Below are 9,822 nucleotides of genomic sequence, written 5' to 3' on the forward strand. Positions count from 1 at the left end.
CAAAAAAAAAAAAAAAAACCTCAAAAAGAAAAAAATCAAATAGCAAAAATTTCAGATCTTACATCAGTTTAATCAAATTCTCTAAGCCACCTCTGTGACTAAAACTTGTTATATAAAAATCACACATCTGGAATATCTATGTCTCTTCAATATGGAAGGACTTTTACCTGAGCTACAAATGAGTCAACCTGAACACTCTGCTGTTGATTTTATAGTCCTAGTATACCTTTTGACAGTAAAAGATAAAATCAGTCATTTTGTTGGAGAATAAAAAATAAATCATCTTTATTAGAAATAAAATAAAAGATGACCAATTTTCATAAAAAAGAATTTTTTCTCCCCCACAAAGTAGAAAATTACTTCAGCATTTAATTTTAAAGGCTATGTAATTCATTGACTTTCAATCCAAGAGACTTCTATAATTCTAACACCCATAGAATAGCATGTGAAATTGAATTCAACATTTAACTGAGATTCCAAGAACAACACAGATAAACTAAATCTATGAATGTTGATGAGTACTCAATAATAAAACAACCATCATCACATTTCAAGATTATGACTCAGTGGGTGTAATTCCAAAAATAGATAGATCAATAATAATCATGGTGATAACTCAGATGAGAAAAAAATCAGTTGATCATTTCATAGATATTAATGAGACATTATATGGATGCCAAAAACTGCTTTTGCTATTCATATAAAGTTTAATATTTGAGGAATATTTTATAACATGAAAATACTTATAGTTCACTCAAATCTAACATTATGCTTTAAAGGAAATAGTGGAACCACTGCCAATAAAAAATGCAGCTATTGGTGTCAGTATAATACTATAGTAAATATTGTATACTATTTGTGAATTATATGTGGATTCATAATTGAATTTCAAATGTAAACAGAAGGCTTTAAAATACAGAATTTCATTTTCTTATATATTTTAACACTTTGTGATCTGAACCTGTTTTTTTAATATCTAGATTTCTATGCCAATTTATGCTTTTAAATGTGTAATTTCTGAATTTGTTTTATTAGTGAAAAAGTTTTCTTCCTTAACAGTCCTTTTATGTCAACTGTAAACTGAATCATTGTATATATTATGGCAATAACAGGTTTAATTAAATATTAAAGCTCACACAATTGGGCTAGGGATGTAGCTCTGTTTCCAGAATGTGTCTAAAACACAGAGCCCTGGGCCCAGCCCCTAGTGTAAAATAAACCAGCTATGGTGGCATGCCTGCAATCCCAGCACATGTAAAGTAGGTACAGGAAGATCAGACATTCAATACCAACTCTACTACATAGTAAGTTAAAGGAAAGCTTGGCATACATAAGACCTTGTCTTGAAAACAAAATAAAACAAAAGGAAAAGCAAAACATCAACAAAAAGAAAGAAAATGTAGGAAAGTGAAATCTGGAAAGAGGAAACTGCAGCTTTGATAAGCTAGTGCTTGTATTTCTTGCATCACAAAGATATGTAAGCCTGAATTTCTGAGAAAAAAAAACACAAATAGTGATGCACATATGTCTGTATGCACGGTCTGTACAGGGGGATCCATGGAGACATCAGGGGAAGCTTTTTCCTCCCAGATCACTGCTGTTTCTGAACAAGCAGCGTCGTGAGGTGGAAGTCAACCCTGAGAAATATCGTCACAGGAGAACAAGGACCACTGAAGAATTCTAATAGAGATTTCAATTGCTTCCTTTCTGCCCTGCAAGGTTGCTATCATTGACGAATTATATGCAGGTTTCACAGGTGGGAGGAGAATCTGAGAAGTGGTTTCTCGGTTTAGATTGTAGCAGTATTGCCAGTTCAGTCACAGATAATCTGTTAAATACTTGAGTAATTGGGCACTCTTTCTACACCCTCAAACAATCTTTAAAATTACATGAAGAGAGAGAAAACAAGAGTGGGGAGAAAGTGTGTGGAGGGGAGAGAAGAAAGCAGATCCTGGTATCACAGGCATGTCATTCCATGTTTTTGGAGGTTGACACAGAGGTATTAAAAGTTCAAGGCTGTTCTGGACTATAGAGTTATTCCATAGCTTGGGCTCCACACTGCACTTTACTTTCTGATCTCTTTGCAATGAGAGGCTCTCTGTGACATTCCACCACTGTGACACTACTGCCCTAACAAGACTTGCCCACCTCAATGGAATGAAACCCCTGAAACTGTGAGCCCAAATAAATCCACCTCTACTGCATTACTTTGGTGAGGTTTTGGAAAATATGAGAAGTACTAACATGTATCATTGACACTGAGAAGGGGAATCATCACTGTGACAAAACTGTTCAGAGGTTCACAGATACCTGAAATGTCTTTAGACATGTTTTTAGAGCAGCCAGCTAGATAATCTTTAGGATGTTATAAATAGAGCTTCCTGGAACATTCTACTGGGAGTTTGGAAGACCCAACACCAATAGACAGGTGAACAGTATAGGCAGAATGAGTGAAATTTCATTGGGGGGGGGGAGGGTTGTGTGAAGATTTTTTCAGAAATTGTACTGGATCTTAGAAAGCATCAGTGGGGTCAATTTCAGAAATAGTGATTAGATTTCATCCACAAAATGGATAATAACCTGTTTTTTTCAAATTCTACCCTATTAAATGTTTATCAGATTTAAAAATATAGCTAAAGAGAATCATGGGAGTTGGTATTTCACCAAATACCTAAGCACCATATCTTATCAATGTGTCCCAAAATTAACAATATTATGCCTATAAAAGATTATATCTGGTCAAAAATATTAAAGATACATGAGTACATGATTAAATTATATTTTGCAAATCAATGCCTGTAATAAGCATTCCAGTGTTCTCACTCTTGGAACAAATACATGTACTGGTTTGCCCAGTGCAGAGTGGTCATCCTTGAAACCATATACACACAGATAAGCAACAAGGACCCAGTGGGTTACAGTTATATATTGGTACACATGTGCATGTAATAGTAATAATCAGAAAAAAATTAACTTTTTGGTTTTCTGATATTACAACTATAGAGACATTATTGAAGGAGCTTTGTTGTACATAATACTTTTATATCATTTTAAGTGAAATTATGACTTTGTTATTGCCTTGACTTGAAGATTGAGTATGACTTAAAAAATATGTTTTGGTGCAAAATAGACAGGGCCTGAGAATATAATGATTAATATTGATTGTGATTTTGGTTGGATCCAGAGGTTCCTTATTATACTTATACTTATTATTATTATTATTATAAGTATATTTCTGGTATGTAATTCTAGAGGATTAGATCATGTGACTCTCACTTACTGAATGGTTTAATCCATTATCTATTAAAGCATACTGTTCAAAGCTGGAGACACTGTGAATGGGGGTCTTGCACAAGAAGGAGTACATATGTCTTGGAGGCACATCTCAGATGCATACCTTGTCCTGGTCCATTTGCCTTCACTCTGTTTTTTGGCTGATATCCTTTGGAGGATAAAGGTCTCTTCCACCATATCCCTCTACCATGATACTTGGCATCACCTCAGGCACAGAAACATGGAACCAACCTGTTCTGTACTGAAAACTGTCCAATTGTGGGTTAAAATTAACTCCCTTTCCTTAAAAAAAATTAGTTCTTTAATTTAAAATTGTTGCCACAAGTGAAGGCTGTATTGTATTCATAGACACTGTCAAATGGCTGTGTCTGGACACTGTGACTATGTGTTATTTGCCTTGTATCATTATCCTTGTAAAATTCATTATCACAAAGTGAAATAAGAAAAAAAGCCACAATATTTAAACTCCCCAAAATGTAAGTTTTTAATTATCTTGTGCTTTACATTACTAATCGACTTCCTTCCATAATATTTCTTTCTGTAAATCTAGATATGACATTTTAGGGACTCTGCTATAAAGTCAATTTGGAAAGCTGTTTCTCATTTTATGTTTCCTAGAAAGGTACTTTCAATATTACACAAACAAGTGTTCTAAATAAAAGAGAGATGAAAGCTGAGAAGTGAATGCCTGATAAACTTATATATAATTATATGACTAAAATACTAAGAAGAAATATGTTCAAATGGTTAATTCATAGTGATGTTGCCTTGATAATTATCATAATAAAACCACAGTCTACCTTATGAAGAACATGTCCATTTTTCTGCAGTGCTAACTAAATAAGCAGAACCTCCATAAACACCACGATAAACCCAACAGCTTAGCCTTCTGCATTGGAATTTGAGTGGGACACAGAATAAAGGGAGTTCTTAGTCGAGACCAGCAGGCTGCAGTTAAGACCCCTATGAATAGTAACAGTTGAAGCTCTTCTCACAGAAAGAAAAATATGAGTGTTGACTCTGGCAGCTGGCAGCATGCCCTTAACCAATGAACCTTTGGAGAAGTGATGGGCGGCTGAACACGCTGTACAGTCCTGACCCACCCAAAGTTCCTAAGAGTTCTGTACATTTGCAACATTTCACCAAGAGTGTTCATCATTTCTCACAAGATAGTTACTGCTCAGGCTTCAAATATATAACACCTTTTTCAGAAGCATCATTTTATGCTCATTAAAAGAAAGAGGAGATGGCTCAGTGGTTAAGAGCACTGTCTGCTCTTCCAGAGGTCCTGAGTTCAATTCCCAGCAACCACATGGTGGCTCTAAACCATCTGTAATGAGATCTGGCGCCCTCCTCTGGCGTGTGGGTATACATGGAGGCAGAAAGTTGTATACATAATAAATAAACAAATCTTTAAAAAAAAAAAGAAAAGAAAGAAAGAAACTTGCCAGGTGGTGGTGGAACATGCCCTTAATCACAACACTCAGGAGGCAGTGGCAGGTGTATCTCTGTAAATTTGAAGCCAGCCTGTTCTACAGAGCAAGTTCCAGGACAGGCTCGAAAGCTACATAGAGAAACCCTGTCTCAAAAAACAAAACAAAACCAAAAAAAAAATGTAAGAAACTAAAGGAAGAAAAATATTCATAAATTTAACATCCCATAAATGATTAAATGGAAATGTTAGTATTTTAAGTACTCACTTTGAAGCAAAGAGTAATAAAACCCTTTACCCGCCCAAATGTCTCAGAGGTTGAGAGCCTGCTGTTAGATAATATCATAAAATAGTTGATGTATGCCACAAAAATTAATACAACACAGAGCACAAGAATCCTGAGTTACATATTTTCAGAAGCTAAAGTCTAAAATAAGATCGGGTTTAGCTTAAGTTTTCAACAAAATGTTTCCTGTGAAGATCTACTAGAGAAACAAAAGATGTCCTCAAATGGCTCTTGGATATTAAAAAATGGAAATGGTTGGAGACATTGCTGTTCACTGGCTGGAGCAGGCGCCTGGTTACCTCCCAGACTAGGTCAGATGAGGTGATGCTTCCTTTGAGGAGCTGTGTTACTGTGCACCCCACTGCTGCCATTCAAACAATCTTCAGTCACGGACCTTCCCTGGAGGATGCTACTGAAGGTTCAAAAGGGGATGCAAGCTTCGTGTGGTCCCCTCCCACAGATCCACTTGTTTGTGTAAAATAATTGCTCTGCCAACAGCTTTTCTCCAAAAATTCTGATTTCCATTTATAAACATGCCATTCGATTTTTAACAACAAAATATTCATAATATCAGAAAGAATTCTAAGGAAAGTAACAAGCTGTTCAAATAAAAAAAATAAGCATGTAACATTATATCCACTACTATACGGTTCAATATGACTATGAATTAACAGCTTGGAGTGTCTTATATCACTTCTGTAAAATGTGTCAAAAACAATATATTGAAAGTAGTAATAGTGAAAACATGAGACACAAAAAAAAATCTTCATAAGCGAAAGTATATTTAACTTAAGATTGCATAGAAATCAGATGTCGCCGGGCGGAGGTGGCGCATGCCTTTAATCCCAGCACTCAGGAGGCAGAGGCAGGCTGATATCTGTGAGTTCGAGACCAGTCTGGTCTACAAGAGCTAGTTCCAGGACAGGCTCCAACACCACAGAGAAACCCTGTCTCGAAAAACCAAAAAAAAATCAGATGTCATTCAAACAATCATTTTCTAAGGCTAGAGAAAAGGAAGACATTGAGGAGGAACACATGCCTAACAATTTTGCATTCATTTATTGTAACAAAGTCAAGTATAAATAAAAAAGTTTGATTTGAATACCTATAGCTAGAAGTTCATGTTGTAATCTGAATAATTTAATTATAAGCCGATGCAACACTGTAGAAGTTCTATATTCATGAAACATGTAATAATTCATTTACATATCCTCAGAATTTATGAAATATAATATAGAAACTCAAGAAAAATAAATTTCATTATACAAGTTAAGTATACAGGGGTACGCAAAAATATAGCCTTAGCATGATTGGAGTTGATTTCCAAATACTAAGCTTCTGTTCAGTAAGAAAATTCTGCATTTCAATTTTTCGTTCAACAGGATTGAACTAGAATAACAGTACCTCCAAAATGTAGAAACTATTTTTTTTTTGTTATCAAAACATTTTCAGGGCCATTGGGGAAATAAGCAAATATTTTTAAAAAACTGTGGAATCATTCAAATTATGGTAATTACTGTTATATAAGACTGAGTTACTATATTTAATAATCCATCATATTATGAGATAAAGCAACGGTTGCATCCATGGAAAACAGCAGATGACCTCACATGCGCAGTGGACAGTGTAAGGGAGCAGTAGTATCTATTCATTCATTCATGTATTCGGTTAGAAAATATTTGTTAGGAATCTATCTTCTAAAACCTGAATACATGAATACACAAAGATCATATTTGTGAGCAGTTTTTTTTTTTTTGGTTTTTTGAGACAGGGTTTCTCTGTGGCTTTAGAGCCTGTCCTGGAACTAGCTCTGTAGACCAGGCTGGTCTCGAACTCACAGAGATCCGCCTGCCTCTGCCTCCCGAGTGCTGGGATTAAAGGCGTGCGCCACCACTGCCCGGCTAGCAGTTTGCTTTCTTTCCTTGTATCATAGTCTTCACCATCTCGCTCCACAACATGTTCTCTGAGTAGAATAAATAAGCCAGTCTAGAACCATCATGTTCACACATACTTCAGGCAATATTTGGCTCCAGTAAATCAATGGCCATTCTTTTAAAATTGATATTTATACTTAATTTATTCTATGTTCCAGTTAATTCAATTTAAAATATATCAACTAATTATAATAAATATTTCTAAATAATTATAGGGAACTATAGTTAAGAAAATTTAAAGAGAAGATAATCATTTGGTGTCTATTCAAAAAAGGCACAGACAAAAGAAAAGTCATAAAACTTAAATATGTGTATTTACTTTGGCAAATCAGCCATTTTTTTAAAGAGGCGATGGATTTTTTTTCATCAGTGCACTGGTCCATGTGACTTTCTCCTCTTTTTAATTAAGGAAAAGAACTGACTATGGTTTTCTTGAAATAACAAGAAAGTCAATCACAAAAAAATCAAAAGGTGACTTTCCACAATCCATGCTACCCCTGTGGTTCTTGAATCAGAATGAAAGGACTTTTCCGTTTAACAATAACTTTTCAATGTGCAAACTTAGATTGTAAATTCACATGAATGTACAGAGAAATTCCTGGAAATTAGTATTTCCCTTAGTTGCAGATTAAGAAGTAAATTAATAAATACTAAATGTTCTCTGTGCCCACTTTTCAAAATAGTAAATTCAATGCTAGGTGTAATAAAAATATAAATCATAGGTTACATGATTTTTTGCATAGTTAACATATGTAATAAATAGTGTCTAGAGGTAACATAATTGACATGATTAAATCACAATTGAAAAACACACACATGCACCACCTTCTGTAAAAACTTATGTAAAACACATTATAAAGGATATAGGCTAAGGACCTACCTCACTTAATAAAGCATTTGTCTTGACTGCAGGAGACCGTATATTCTATCTCTAGCCCGATTGAAAAATAAACACAAACACAAAACAAACCAAAAATGTATAGGAGATAGAGTTATATTTTCATACACATTAGAATCATTATCCCCAATAAAAAGTTTTATATTATATACCTTGGAGTCAATGGTAATGTAATTCCAACAATCCATAGCGGCATAAAAATTATATCAAATATATACATAGCTTCAACCTTACACATCACCACCAATTACCAGTACTAATTAATAAATCATATAACTTTCCCTCCCTGTGATTCTTAACCTTCCCAATACTGTGACCCTTTAACACAGTTCTTCTTGTTGTGGGGACTCCCAACTATAAAATTATTTCCTTGTTATTTCATAATTGTAATTTTGTTACTCTTATGAATTGTAAATATCTGATATGCAGGATATTTGATAAGCGACCCTTGTGAGAGGATCGTTCAACCCCAAAGGGGTTAAATGTTGAAAACCATTGGGCCAAGACCCTTTCTAGTTTTTTTCAGTGTATTATATCTACATGTCCTGAAGCTGCTTATGAGTCACAAGAAAACTTCTCTCAAGGAAAGATAATTATTTTTCCAGAAAACATTCCAGTCATCTTGTACCTTGCCTGCATCTACCATTTATAGTAATTTTATCTATACCAGAGAATACTGGAAACATTTTTTCAACTTTTGAATCATTGACTGTTAAAATCAGCACTAAAGAAGAGCCAATGTTTCCAAGTCATATAACATCATCATAGAATGTATTTCTTGGAGATAAAGATAAGTAAGAAATTTTACTAAGCCAGTTTTATTAAAAATTTTATTACTAAACATTAGTTAAAATTTTCAAGTTTGATATTGTAGCAACAAATTATTCCTGAGATGAGATATCTGCCATACTAAATAAAATACACATTCAAAAGTGAGTTCATGTCAAGTTTGCTTTCCCAATGGCACATGTCCATGCTGATGTGTGTAGAAGGTATGTCAGAAAATGCCACAGTATTAAGTCATTCATTTTGTTCCTTTTTAATAATAATGGCTTGGTGTAAAAAAGTATGTGCTTTCCTTCTCCTAGAAATTAAGATCTTAGTTGTTAGAAACGATGTAGTTTCAGGATGCAATAACATAGGCTACACCTCTGTACATTGCTTAAAAAGATAACTTTTCAAATAAATTTAACTTCAGACTTTAAAGGTTATTTTAATTCATATATTATCAATTATAGTATTTGGGACAGTCATTTTTTGTGAAAAAGAAAATGTGATGACTGATTTTATATTACTTGTTCTTTTAAAGTTATAAGGAATCTCCAGGATATGATTTTTAAAAGATTGGTCCTATGCTGGTTCCTTCACTGTCAGTCGAGTTGGTGGGCTCCCATTAGCTCAGGTAAGCTGTTTAGTGGGTGTCCCCATCATGGTCCTGACCTCTTTGACTGGACTTTGGGAGCTCAGCCCAGTGCTCGACTATGGATCCTCTGCATCTGCTTCCATCAGCTGCTGGCTGAAGGTTCTACGATGACACTTAAGATAGTCATCAATATGACTACAGAGCAAGGCCAATTCAGGTAACCGCTCCACTATTGCTTAGGGTCTTAGCCGGGGTCACCCTTGTGGATTCCTGGGATTTTCTCTAGTGGCAGATTTCTTGCCAGCCCCATAATGTCTACCTCAATCAACATATCTCTTTCCTAGCTCTCATCTCTGTCCTTCCCCAATCTCACCCATGCCATTACCTCCCTCCATTCTTCTCCCCCTTCCACTTCTCCCCTCCTCTTCCCCTTCTCCCCTCCCTTCTCCCCCCTCCCCACACATGCTCCCAATTTTTCCAGAGATCTTGTCTATTAGGCCCTCTGATTGTGGTTGACAGTTGCATGGCTGGGTCAGACTAAGGGGCCACTGGCAGTGAGACCAGGATTTATCCCTACTGCTTTTACGGGCTTTTTGGAATCCATTCTCTTTGGAG

Source organism: Microtus ochrogaster, unplaced genomic scaffold (assembly GCF_000317375.1).
Source record: "Microtus ochrogaster isolate Prairie Vole_2 unplaced genomic scaffold, MicOch1.0 UNK119, whole genome shotgun sequence".
Lineage (NCBI taxonomy): Eukaryota > Metazoa > Chordata > Mammalia > Rodentia > Cricetidae > Microtus > Microtus ochrogaster.